Source organism: Lissotriton helveticus, chromosome 12 (assembly GCF_964261635.1).
Source record: "Lissotriton helveticus chromosome 12, aLisHel1.1, whole genome shotgun sequence".
Lineage (NCBI taxonomy): Eukaryota > Metazoa > Chordata > Amphibia > Caudata > Salamandridae > Lissotriton > Lissotriton helveticus.
The window spans coordinates 534,487,878-534,502,095 of NC_136073.1; positions in this window are offsets into that span (position 1 = coordinate 534,487,878).

A 14,218-nucleotide genomic window follows, 5' to 3' on the forward strand; every position below is an offset into this window, starting at 1 on the left:
CCGATGTACGTGCTAGTAAAACAGAATCATCGGCGTACAGGAGTACTGGACACCGATCATTACTTATTAGCAGAACATCCAAACTAGCCAAATCTAAAAATTGACCTAAATTATTAATATAAAGAGTAAAAAGCAATGGGGCTAAAATACAGCCTTGCCTTACTCCCCGGCCTGACTTAAAGTGACTAGTACAATTGCCTTCTTGGTCTTTCCTTATCCTTGCAGTAAGATCCTGATGCAAATCTGCAAGAAAGGAGACCAAGCTGGTTTCTATCCCCATCTCTATTAAGATTTGCCACAATTTTGACCGATAGATCCATAAATGCCAGCTGTAATAACCTTTATTTTGCTAAGGTATATTTCCCTGCTAGTAAGGATAATTTGAGGCACTGATCTTGGGTCCCCTTACCACTTCTAAAACCATACTGGATGTTAGACACTACCTGGTTTTCTCAGTACAAAATTGGGAACCAATTGTGGACAATATTTAACGGGGTCCAGAGTAAGTGTCCAGTCAACTATGATGCAAAAGAATACAAAGTTCCCCACGGAAAGTAAAAGAAGTATGTGTGAAAGTATGGAGTAGAACAAAAGCAGGGAACAGGATGTTCCCTTATTGGAGCTAGAAGACCTCACACACCCAGAAACCTAGGTGTCATGCTTCATCATTGGTCTCCTGCTCCTCGTCAGACTGGCGCTGCAATGTCTGACGGGCGCCCGTAGGTGCTCTTTGATGGAGATCTTTTGTTCCAGCCAATGGTTTGAGTGCGTGTAAGGGGTCTGGTGGGGGTGTAGTCGTGAGAGAGTGGTGTGATTTAAAAGAAGGTGAGTCAGTCCACAAGGGACTTTATTCACGTGATAGGAACTGCTTGGTCTACAGAGGGTTGAGTTAGCCCACTGTAGACCAAGCAGTTCCTATCTCCCCTCCCACCATTTTAATTAAGGGAGTCAGCCACGTGAATATGAAGCATGACACCTAGGTTTCTGGGTGTGTGAGGTCTTCTAGTTCCAATAAGGGAACATCCTGTTCCCTGCTTTTGTTCTACTCCATACTTTCACACATACTTCTTTTACTTTCCCTGGGGAACTTTGTATTCTTTTGCATCACACTACCTGGTTTTCGTCTAACCAATGTGTTAGTTAACCCAAAATCACTCTCCCTAAAACTTTAACAGCCAAATTGATTAGGGAGATGGGTCTATAACATTTAGGGTCCCCTCTCTGGTGTTTTTTAAAAATGGGCACAATAATAGACGAAGCCCACGAGGAAGGAAAACCTTGTCTGGCACAAACATTAAAAACATTGGTCAGAATTTTGGCCCAGAATGAGGGATACAACTTATACAAGTCCGCCGGAACTCCATCTGAGCCTGGAGCCTTATTACTCGTCATGTTCCTGATAGCCAGTTCTACATTCTCCTCACAAAATGTCAAGACAGTAGCAGCCCCTCTAGTAACATGTACAATCTCCTGTTCCACACATTCAGGTGTCTCATAAATGGCCTCAAAGTGGGCAAGCCATTCTCCCTCTGTAATGTTGCATTCAATTGGAGTGTTGTCTACACCCGAGAAGAATGGCTTGTTCACAATGGCCCAGAATCTACTGCTGTCTTTAAGAACTTCCACTGAGGTTAAGGCTTCCCAAGCCTCTTTTTTAATTTCAGTTTTCCTGGAATAAAGTGCTGACTTGTACACCCTTCTAAGTGTAGCTATTCGGTTTTTGTCTTGGGGAGACCTTTTTAATGCAGTCATCAAATTACGATGTGCGCTGGAGCAATTACTATCGAACCTCCTCTCTCCGATAAAGTAGCCTGGTCTGACAGAATAGGTCAGCTACCTGAGCGCAAATACTTTCAAAGGCCCCCAAAACTGCAGAACCCTCATTGGACCCATTCCGGCATATTGCCATCTTGTCTTCTACCTTTGTGGCTAGTTCTTGAAAAAAATGATCAGGTAAGACTTTTGCCCATTTTAACCATCTACCTTGATCTGTGGGTTTCACACTAAGTTCCTCTCTCTGAGTACCTATAATACTTTTCAACCCACAGCTTCTATCTAGTTAAAAAATAACTGGATTGTGATCACTATGGTAAGACCGTCTAGTGTTATAAGAAACAACCTTCGATAAAAGGGAAAAAGTTTAAGTTTAAGTTTAAGTTTAAAGTATTTGTAGAGCGTAACGTACACCTGTGCGGTTTCTTGGCGCTGAGATAGCAAACAACCTACTTGGCGGAGTCAATCGCTGAGACATGGGCTGAAGGAAGGGAAGGTTTAAGACAGAAAGGCCTGAGTAAATAAAAATGTTTTCAGGGATTTGCGAAAAATGGAATACTGGGTGAGGGACCTAAGATGGAAGGGGAGGGAATTCCAGAATACAGGGGCGAGGGTAGAAAATTTAGAGCCGCCCTGTTTTTTTTTCCTGTAACGAGGGACAACCAAAAGATGTTGGGCTGAGGAACGAAGGTCTCTGCCGGGAACGTAAGATTTGATGGCTGAAGATATGAAAATAGGGGCCAGGCCAGTCCTGGCCTGAAAAGCCATGCAGCCTAGTTTGAACAAGGCGCGTTCCCGGACGGGGAGCCAGTGAAGGGTCTTCAAGAGGGGAGAGGTATGATGGAATTTGGGGAGACCGAAAGCAAGGCGGGCCGCCTGGTTCTGCACCAGTTGTAGCTTGCGCAAGCTGTACTGAGGGATGCCATTGAACAAGACATTCCCGTAGTCCAGGCGGGACAGGACCAGTGCGGACATGATCAATTTGAGTGCAGAGAAAGAAAAAAAGCGAGAAATGGAGCGGATAGTACGAAGAGTGAGAAAGCAAGAAGAAACCACCGAACCTATCTGGGAGTGAATAGTGAGTTTGTCATTAAGCTTAATGCCTAGAGTCTTACCAGATGGGACTGGGTTGGGGGGAGGACCAAAGGAAGGGGGCCAAAATAGAGAGCTCCAGGGACTGGAGCAACCACCCGTAACCACAAGTTCCGTCTTATCGGGATTGAGCTTCAGGTGCTTGAAGTTCATCCAGTCCCTGATGAAGGATAGAGTAGATTGAAAATTAGAAATAGAGTCAGAGGAAGAGGACAGATTAAAGATGAGCTGGAGGTCATCGGCATAATTATATACCGTGACCTCCAGCTGCTGGAGAGCAAAGATAAGAGGGGAAATGTAGAGATTAAACAATAAAGGAGACAGAGAAGAACCCTGGGGTACTCCGCACTGGACCTGGCAGGGGGTAGCTGAAAACTCCCCGAGATGAACCGCCTGGGTCCGGTCCCTCAGGAAGGAAGAGAGCCAAATGAGGGCTGAGCCTCCTATGCCCGCCGCCCTGACACGGGAGAGTAAGATGGAATGGTCCACCGTGTCAAAAGCGGCGGACAAGTCAAGGAGGACCAGCGCCTGAGGTTGACCTACGTCCATACCTTCTCTGAGGGTGTCGAGCACTGACACCACCACTGACTCTGTCGAGTGCTTAGGTCGAAACCCAGCCTGGCAAGAGGCCAACATCCCATTCTCCTCGACAAAGGAGCTGAGCGCAGAGGTGACATGTCGCTCAAGCACCTTGCCTAGAAAGGGTAGCAGGGAGATGGGGCGATAGTTAGCCAACACAGCGGGATCGGCTCCTGTTTTTTTTAAAATGGGAACAATGGAGGCGGATTTTAGTGACTGAGTCACAACCCCTTGGGCCAACGAGTCATTAAGGAAACTGAGAGGAGGCAGGGTACAAACAGAGTAAATCTGCTGTAAGATGTGTGCCGGGCAGATGTCTGCGGGGGAACCGGATTTGATTTTGGGGAGAAGAGAGAGAAAAATTTCCTCAGAGAGAGGGGGAAAAGAGTTGAGAGAAGCTGGGGCGGGGGGTGGGTGGGGGTCCACGAAGAGAGGGGAAGGGGGGGGGGAATGTTAGATTTGATTGTAGCGATTTTTTCTACGAAGTAGGAGTTCAACGAGTCGCAGAGTTTCTGAGAGGGAGGGGGCTTTAATGAAGTCCTAAACATAAAATCAATAACAGTGTTACAACCTCTGGCTATAAAAGTGGGGGTCCTTTCTGATATTACAGTATCGCTTGGCTCATGGAGGTCCATTTCTGCCAGGAGCTCTTCCAGACAGCCCCCAGAACGTGTATGCTCGAAGTGTAACGGGGCATACCTTGCTAAACCAATGGGATCATTACCCCCCCTGGCACCTCTGATTACAGAGATGAATATTAAAATCTCCCATGATAATAATCGGGTGATAAGTGGTTTGACTCTCACGATAATATTCTAAAAACTGTCTCAAATTAAACAAATCTTCATTTACCATACGACAATCTGGTGAATTATAAAAATTGACCACCAGCAGTTTAAATGAATTATGGGTCACATATTCAATTGCTAAACAATTCGGGGTCCCCACCATAACCTCTTTATGCGTCCCCATAAGGCCAAGAGAAAACAACAATAAGAGACCAACTTTGGCTCTGCCAGGGAGAGAATGCTGGGTGGGCATACAATAAGATTTAAACCCATCAACCCAAAAGTCCCCATTCGTGTCCCACGTTTCTTGAAAACCCAGTATGTTGTAGGTTTTAATCAGATCTAACCATCTAGGGTCTGCCTTTTTCGCTCGTAATCCTGCTAAATTCCAACTTAAGATGTTACAATTCATAGTAGTAGGCCCAGCTACGCCAAACAAGCCTGTTTCCTCTACATTCCCTACAGCCCTTACTGTGTCTTGGGGGGGCGATACACATCATTGGTTGTGAATCACAAACTTCGCCACCCTGTGGGCTCTGCAACTCGTTGACATGTTCAGGACTAGCACTAGATCCCTGGTTGAGAATAAGGGTACTAGGCCCCTCCTGTCCAGACTATGTGACAAGCCTGGATCGTATGTATAAAACTAATGCATGCTTTATTAGTTGCAGCGTTTGACACCACTATTTTTCTTGTTTATTGCACCAAATGTTGGTTTATTAGAACTGGCAAACACAGGGCTGGTCCCTATGTGGTCCTGAGGAAGAGCTTGGGGAATGCTCAAAACTAGTTGACACATACCCAGAATCACTAGCCCATTATAGTTAGGATCCCTGGTACTACCCCATTTTTAGCTCTACCAATCTAGGAGCCATAATCAATTTTTCGCGCACACCAGAAAGGTATTTTTAAATTCACCAAACCCACTCCACCACATCTCTGCACTACACATAGTCTTCCAACAAGTGCTCCTACGTATCTTCGCAAGTCGCAGCACGCCTCAGCCCGTAGAGGGCTGGGATGGCCCCAATGATGAAGCATGTCACCGTGGGGAAACCCTGGTGAGTGAGGGGACTCTAGAAAGAAATTTCTCTTTCCTGTAGGTTTTTACCATCCAAAGTGATTTTAAGAGCCAACCCTACCCCTTTGCTAGATCCTTTTCCCATTAATGTGGGTTGATTTACAGTTCACGGTATCCATTACTCAGCAGTGCACTCAACATGGTCTTGCCTAGATCTTTGGGTGATCTCGAAGGGTATGGGACACTGGGTAGAACAAGCCGACCACCTTGCACAAACATATTCAGATCATTCACCGATAAAAATGGTATTAGCCCCCTCAGACAGTGGGACAACGTATGGCAATTGGAGACTCACTCTGACGACACTATTAGACTCTGCAGTCAGTGTGGAAATAGAGCTGGAGATACAAGACCTTTTTCAACGTAACATTGGTTCGGCAGTTCACATGGCGATGGTATGGGAGGCCTTTAAACTATGAGGGGAATGTGCATGGCTAAGGGAGGAGGAATATTAAGGGACATACGAAACATACTCCATAAGTTAGAATCTGATACGAAAACACTGGAATTGGAGCCAAGATCCTCCCCTGTTGGAGATAAACTAATTATCCTCAGAGATAAAATTACTGTGTAAAATGCAGAAAGAGAATATTTATTTAGTGGTAAATATTATAGGGCTCGTAGTTTTGGGGAAGGGGAAAGACCGGGAAAAGAAATTGCTGACATTATTCGAAAACCTTGATTCTCAAACTATGTGATAGAAATACAAGACCCCAATGGTACTATTCATAGAAACACACCTGGCCTGCTCCAAACATATGTAACATACTATTTCTCCCTCTACACTAAGCAAAGTCAGCAACCTCTCGAGCTGACCACATATCTAGAGGATATTGCCCTGGGATAGCTGGGGGATGCACAGAGAGATTTTTTAGCCACTAAATTCGAAGAAGGCGATATCCGTACTGCAATAATGCTGATGAAATCGGGACGTACTCCAGGATTGGATGGCCTTCTGATTGAGTTATACAAAACGCATGTGGAATGTTTTGTTTCCATACTAAAACAGGTGTACGAAGAAGACAAAGAAACTGGCATCCTACCCCTGACCATGATGGAGACAGTGGTCACTTCTATATTTAAACCTGGGAAGGCAGCCGATCAATGTAAGTCATACAGGCCACTCTCACTGATAAATTGCGATGCCAAAATATTGGCTAAAGTTTTATCTAATAGGCTTAGTCTTCTAATGCACTCCCTAGTACTTTCCGGTAAAGCCGATTTCATTCCGAGATGTGCTACATCCCACAATCTTGGCACTCTCTTCTCTGTAATGCAGGACATAGATCCCAAAATATCGGCAGTGGCATATTTCCAGATGCCCCTAAGGCGTTTGACTCAGTGTAATGGGACTACCTCCTGGGAAAATGGAGACGCATGGGCATACCCCGAACCTTCTTGACTGGATTACACTACTTTATCAACTCCGGGAAGATATTCCCAAACTACCCAGACCTATTTTCGCCTTTAGGCATAATAAGAACCTCAGAAATGTTCTTGTGAGGGCAAAGCCGGATGTTACAGAATGTTTCCCACAGAAATCCATCACAGGGGACACCCCCATTAGAGGTAACCACAAATGTGGTAGGTGCCAGGCATGTGACAACGCCATTGTCGCAGACCACATTGACATCAGGCAGAGACAAATTAAATTGAACCAAATGACAAACTGCAGGACCATTTGTATCAAAGGAGAGGGACGGGGTGGGCTTGTTAGAAGGGTCCAGCGTACGTGCCCGAGAACTGTGGAAACAAAGAAGGATACGCAGTTCCCCAGGGCAAGAGGGTGGGTTGGTATGTTCCAGGAGACTATAATGGGGATGAGGCACCCGGAGAGTTAACTGGGGTACAGAAAGGGGGGGGGATCCTCCCTGTCGGGACCTAAAACCCTCACACACCTAGCAAGCTAGGTGTCATGCTTCATCATATAGGTTTTTGCTCCTCGTCAAGCTGGCGGTGCAATGCCTGACGGGCACCCAAATGGGGCTCTTTGCCGGAGATCTTTTGTCCCTGCCAGTTGGTGCATGCGGGTATGAGGGTTCTAGGAAAGGCGGGGTGTAGATGTGCGCGGTGATGGCGGTGATGATTAAAAAAAGTTAGGTAATCCACTGACTATTTTATTGGCGTGGTTAGCTACTTTATTAAAAATTAATGGTGAGGTGGACCTCCTAGTGCAAATATCCAGGACGGTCTACTCTACCAAGTGAGAAGATTTGTGTATGGTCAACATGTTTCTTGCTAGTGTTCCTAGAGATACAACGCAATTCGTCAGGACCAGGTAAAGAACTAAACACTATCTACACATTGTGGATGGCACAACAGTTACCTACTCCACATGGAAATCGGAGGTGGGCCGAAGATCCTACCTCGTCTGAGTGTAATCTGTGAAAAAGAATAATAGAAGGAGGTAACAGTACAATCGTATATCACATGGCTTCATTATCACAGTTCACATGCCATAATAGCTCATGGGGAACATACATGAGGGAGTAGGAAAAGGGGATTGACATGGTGATCCTGCTAATGACAGCGTCAAGGTGTGCTCATTAAAACCAGGGTTAGAAACAAAGCAGGTCATGCATATTTAAAACCAAATACAACAGATGAACGCGGGTCTAACACGTCCCAGAGGTGGACGCATTATGCAACACTGATGGAAGAATTAAAAATTAAAAGAGTGGTCAGTCTTACCCTGGTGTGGGGGAAGCTATGCTTCAGCGGTCTCCTCCTGTCCAATTACTAAATGGTCTGGGGAGAGAGTAAAGAGTGGCACAGGTAGGGTGAGACTCAGACAACGTTCACCAGCAATGGTGGGGTGAAAAAGGAAGGGCAGCGGTCCCTCCTCGCAAAGGAACGCCGCTCCCTATAGCCCCTTACACTGCCCTAGCTCCTTAGCTCCTTAGTAGCCAACGCTGTCTATGACGTGTCACCCGAGGTAGATGGCAAAGTACAAGGCGTACGTTAAATGGATCGCGGGGGAACACAAGGAGCCCCGGTAAGGCTGCGTGCCATGCGGCAAAATGCGGGTCAAGAGGTGCTCCGCACCCTGTGTGCACAGCCGCTAACCACTCATCGGAGCACCAGGTGGAGCCCCCGCACCCAGTGATAATCGCGATCACGTGATCAAACAATTTGGCGCCAAAGAACCTGTATTTAAATGGAGACGCGATGTGAGTGATCTCTGGCTCACGGAACGTTACGAGGGTATGCCGGCAGGAGTTGGATAACACGCACTCTGAGAAAGACAAATTAATGGCAAACAAATCCAAAACCTAACCTGACAAATCGCAGAAGTGATTCACCCTAATAAATTAGGCGAAAGAAAAAGCTTTTGGGGCTCAAAGTGCTTGAAGAAGAAAACCTTGATTCGCTGGAGGAAGATATATAACCCCAGAAAACCCTCGTAACCTTAATCGACTGAGGAATAGTTAGCTTTCATGCTTGGAACAACTAAGAATGATATATCCTATTGATATGATCTTGTGACCGAAGCAGGGGTCCAGCCTAGTGAAAATTTCCGGATACCCTACCATGCAGTGGTTATAATTCATTTATGAATATCTGATTATTCTGCCAAAAGGTCCTAAGGAAGGTGGTTTTACACCGCCGAAACGCGTCGACCTTGCGTAATAATTTCGCAGAATAAGGAGTGAATGGAGTATGAATGAGAGAGTCTGTTGTGTGAAATTGTAAGAACTGTTTGGTCTTATTTGGTTTCTCTGCATGGAATGGTTATGTCTTTTATCGTCTTAAATGAATCACTATATGTTTTACTAAATGAACTTTGAAAATGTATATGTTAAAATGATAAATTGATGAATGATATTTTGTACTTAAAAAAATAATAAAAATTACAAATGAAAAAAAGTTAATGTTGCCACACTGTGTTAAACAATAATTGCTAAAGTATAGAAGTTGTCGTTTCCAAAATTGTGTAGGTCGCGGGGGAATATTGTTATTTGTTATGTTTTTGTTGTTCCTCTCTTTCCCTGACCTGTAAAGTAGATATAGAGGGGGTCCCATATTTATGTCAATGCCCCCGCACCCAGTAACCAGGTGTCGCATCATGGCCTCAGTAAACACCGACAGTCCCGCAATTGGTAAGGATTCAAATAGGGTAGGAGTTTTTTCCTTAATTCTGAGAAGGAGGGACTTAATGAACATACCCCTTGGGAACAAGCGATTTAACTTTTTCTGTTTTCAGTTAGTGTTCCCCTTCTGCATTTAGACCCTTTTGGTCTGTTGTGGGGTGGCTCTTTTCCAGTTAAGATTGTCAGCCTGGACTATCCAACTTTTAAAGTGATTAGATATTTCTTTCCTTTTCCAAGATGGCGCTATATCTGGATGTAGCCTCCTTTCTCTAAATGCAAGTTTGATTCTGTGTTTAGACTACCCGTCCCCTTCCGGGTAGTCTGCTGTTTGTTTTCACTACTCTGCTCTGTCGTCCCATCCTTGATACGACCAATGCACGAGTCTTTCCGACTTTTGACGCACGCTGTATGCTGTTTCTCCTCCTATTAAAACATAGGTCTAGCACCCTTATACTCTTGTATACGTATTTTCTTTTGACCCTATGGATGCCATTGACCTTTGTTTGGAGCCCGGGACGCTGATTGCTTTCGACCGCCATCCTTTGGAGGATTCCCCATTGATTTCCCCGGGGACCCGCGGACTCCTCTTGCCGTCTTCGCCCGACCGGGTGCCACTTTAGGATTGCGACGCTTATTTCATAAGGTGAGAACTGCTAGTGTACGCTCACCTGATGTAGCATCTCGCCACGTTACCACTGGACCTCCAGCTCTCTTTTAGAGTGTTAGCGTGTCTTTATTTTTTGAGGTCACCTATCACTCTAGTGGCCCGTTGTTTAGTTTTCTATGATGTGGGCCGGATCTAGTCTCGCTCTCCATGAGTGTGATAGTGTGTTTTAGGTATTGCGGTCTCCTATCACTTTAATGGTCCGTTGTTTAGTTTTCTATGATGTGGGACAGATTTTGTCTCGCTGGTCATCTTTTAGGCCCCGTCATTTAAGCTTCCCCTTGTTTCATTTTATTATTCTGTCTCTATTTTTCTGTCAGATTTCTCGAACCTACATGACTCCATTTCTGAGCCCCCATACTTGATTTGTGCTTGGGGTCCTACATCCTGAATCGAACTAGGAGCCTCTGCGCTCACTTCTGCTGTGGTCCAGGATTTCGTCATCTTCAAGGTAAAATGAGAACCGCTATGGCCGGATGCCTTTCTATGCCATGTGGAGCGATGTCTTTTTCTGTTAAGGTTTATTTCTATTTTCAGTTTTTTTCTTTATTACTTAGCCTTTGGAACCAGTAGTTTCTGTGTTTCCATCCGGATGAAACCTCTTGTTTATTTTACTTGAGCCACCGGCCCACATTGCTTGCCTGGATATTTTTATCAGCTGTATGCGTTTCACGCTATATCCGGATTGCACCCTAGGCATTTATCTTTCCTGATTTACAGTAATTCTGGTGGCCTCTGTGTTTGCATTTTTGCTCCATTTCTTGGGCACACTGTGTTTTCTCGGGCACCCATGAGCATGACCTACTTTAGTGGACTCTCAGGCTTGCCTTCAATGTTGATCTTGAAATTAAAGAACATGTTCTGACTTATTAGACGCTTTGGAATTTATTTTTTATATGGTGTTTTTACCTCATTTCTAATTTGTTTTCTGCTTTAGACTTGGAATTGATTGGGACTATCCTTACATGTATTCTTCTCTACTATTTTTTGACACCGGGTGAAGGCATTCTTTAGAACCGTTGTATGATGATTGTTGCCTTGATTCTAAGAGAGAATGTGCTTAACTATATTGTATATACTTTTTTTATAGCTTGGATGGAACGTCCGTACACAAAATATACCGGATTTGGGATCCATGCCATTTATTGAAATTCTGCATATATAAATTGTTACTGTTCTGCCTTGTTATTTTCCCCCACTTGTGTCACTTAACCACAGAGATTTGTATTTTCAGTACCCTGAGGAAGGTGGTGGCTACTAGGTAGCCTTAGCACCGAAACGCGCGTCGGCACTATGCAAGACAGAGACCTTTGGGCAAGGACTTCCAGCGAATGTTTATGTATTACTGCCCATTCCAATATAATTTTCCTTGTGGTCTCTGCTCCCCCTTTTTCTTTTGCATTTGTATATATATATTTATTGTGTGAATGCCGGATGTGAGTTGGCTTGACTGTTTGAATAGCTAGACGAATGAGAGCTTCTGTGGATGCGTTTGGGATCCATTTTTTTCTGTTGATATCTCTGTGTGGGGATGAAATATCTTCATTTGTTCACTGACTTGATAATGGCCTAAGAAGTAATCAGAGAATCCTTTTGCCATTTTTGAAAAAAAACTTTTTTGTATAGCACACTATATATTTATGTTATGATTGTTTATTTTGCTTATTTTGCTTGTTGATATATTTTTTGCTAAATTGAATTCAGTATATTTATTGTATTCCTAATAAATTTTGCTCATCTGTATTACATTCTTCGCATTTATTTTGTGTCACATTCTCGCTGAGTTTATATTTAGCTTTGTTGTTTGTTATCATTTCTGAGACGTGGCTACGCTCTAGTATTATCATTGGGCAGGTGACATCTTTCTCTCTCATTTGTGAGGGAGCCATTTGTTTTACTACTTTATCACCAGCCACAAGCAATTGTTCTCCTTAATGGATCATGCTCATCTTCTTTTCCGATTTCTCGAGGCAGATATGTCCATAATCCCCTCTTCTCTTTGCATTTGCAATCGAACCAATGGCAGCTAAACTGCGGCAACATCATGGAGAGGGACCCCTCAGATACCCTACCTGGCATATACTAATATTGCTTTCTGCCGATGATGTCACGCCATATATTAGGGACCCACAACTGAACTTGAGTGCTATACTGCATGAGTTCATAGTTTTCGGAGACAACTCTGGAATACACATTAACTTGGGCAAATCCGAAATATTCCCTCTAACTGAAGCAATCTCACCATATGCATTAGAATACCCAATTGAGTGATGCACCGCTGAAGTAAAGTATTTAGGAATCAAGATTACCAGAGTTAAAACTGAATTGATACGAAGCAACTATGGGAAAACCCTAGCAACTCTGACTGACTATCACACGATGGACAGTAATTGCTCTGTCTATAGCAGGAAGAGTTTACCTGATTAAAATGGTGACACTAACCAAACTATTAGATCTTTTTACAACTCTCTCAGATAACCCTGGGCAAGTATTTTCTGCTTCCCTGAAGACGCAGATGATCTGATTAGTTTGGGGTGGCAAGCAACCCAGGCTGAAATGGGAAACAATGACTCACCCATTCTCGCAAAGGGGGTCTGAAGCTGCCGACCTACAATTGTTTTTAGTTATGCACACAAGCACATTTTGCTGCCTACTGGTTTCATACCCCAGTGTATGCCACATCTCACTGCAGAGTTAGGATATATGGACCCAACCCCACTGACAGGGTTCTCAGAGGTACAACCCAACATTAGAGACGCAGACCCATCTACTGTTGCTTGTACCATGATGGTGTGGCAGCGGCTAGCAGAAATACTGGACATACCGATGCAATACTCACCCCTACTGCCCCTGCTGCACCGCCCGGTCCTCAAAGCCACTTAGGAGACAGGCTGTAGACAATTATTGAGCAAAGATCAGATACAAACATGGGGAGATCTATATAAAGACGGGAAGTTCCGCACAAAGTTAAAAGAAATCAGAGGCACAACACCAACATCAATGGACCTATTTTTATATGTTCGGTAAAGTGTAAGGGTAGCTACCCCACAATACCTGCTGGAACCACCAACACTACCCCCATTGCATGCGATACTAAAAACTAACATGCCCAAACATGTGACATCACTCCTGTACAATAACACACAAATATCTTGCATAACACATCAGACGAAGTCACAAACAAATTGGGAAACTGAGCCTGGCGCTGCCCTGCTGGACAAACAGTAGGAGTAATGCTGTAGACAGACATGGGACATCACCGCAAATAGTCTGCTATGGATTACATGATACATTTCTCTATCACCTCCATTGCACACCGGTTAAGATGCATACATTTCAGTAAAGGGATGATAATAAATGTGATCGCTGTGGAAGAGAGACTGCAGACTTCCTGCACCTAGCACCTAGCACGGAAATGCGCAGAACTCAGCCAATACTGGCATCAGTTATTTGATACATTCAGACAAATGGTTGGAACTCCCATGCAGGCATCGCTGGTTACAGCACTGTAGGGTTATACATAGAGTGTGGAGGTAGCGTATAGAATGCACATGGCACTGGACTTGTTGATTGCCAAATGCAGGATTGCCTGCAGATGGGGTAGAGGATGGGCATCTAAATTTAAGGAATGGATTCGAGATCTTAGATTCTGGCAAGAACAGTCAATTATATATGCTGAATTACTCCCATTATCCTCCAGACCAAAATACATTTGGGACCCTCTCAGAGTCTATTGTACTATGTGAAATGTGAATCCTAACTATTGCCCAGCCCATGATAAAAGGATGCAACCGGGGTATTGGAGATGAAAGTCACCCTAACCTACTACGATAACTTATGCTTGGCATGGTGGTTTGTAGTGAGGCATTCTTGCAATAAATCATTGGGAACACTGCCTTTTCTCCACCCCCTGCTGTCTGCATCTTAGTCTGACAGAGGCACTGGCCTGGTTTGAGGCCCTCTCTAATCACCTAATAACCTAGCGGCTCTGTCAGGGATGTTACCTGAGGCCTTCTAAACAGGTTGCCCACCTGTATGGGAGTGCCTGCGTGTTTCATCTATCCAGACCCTCCAACTGCCCAATGCCTCAGCGGCTCTGTCAGAGATGCTACGTAAGGCCTTCTGGATATGGCCACTATGGGCAGACAAA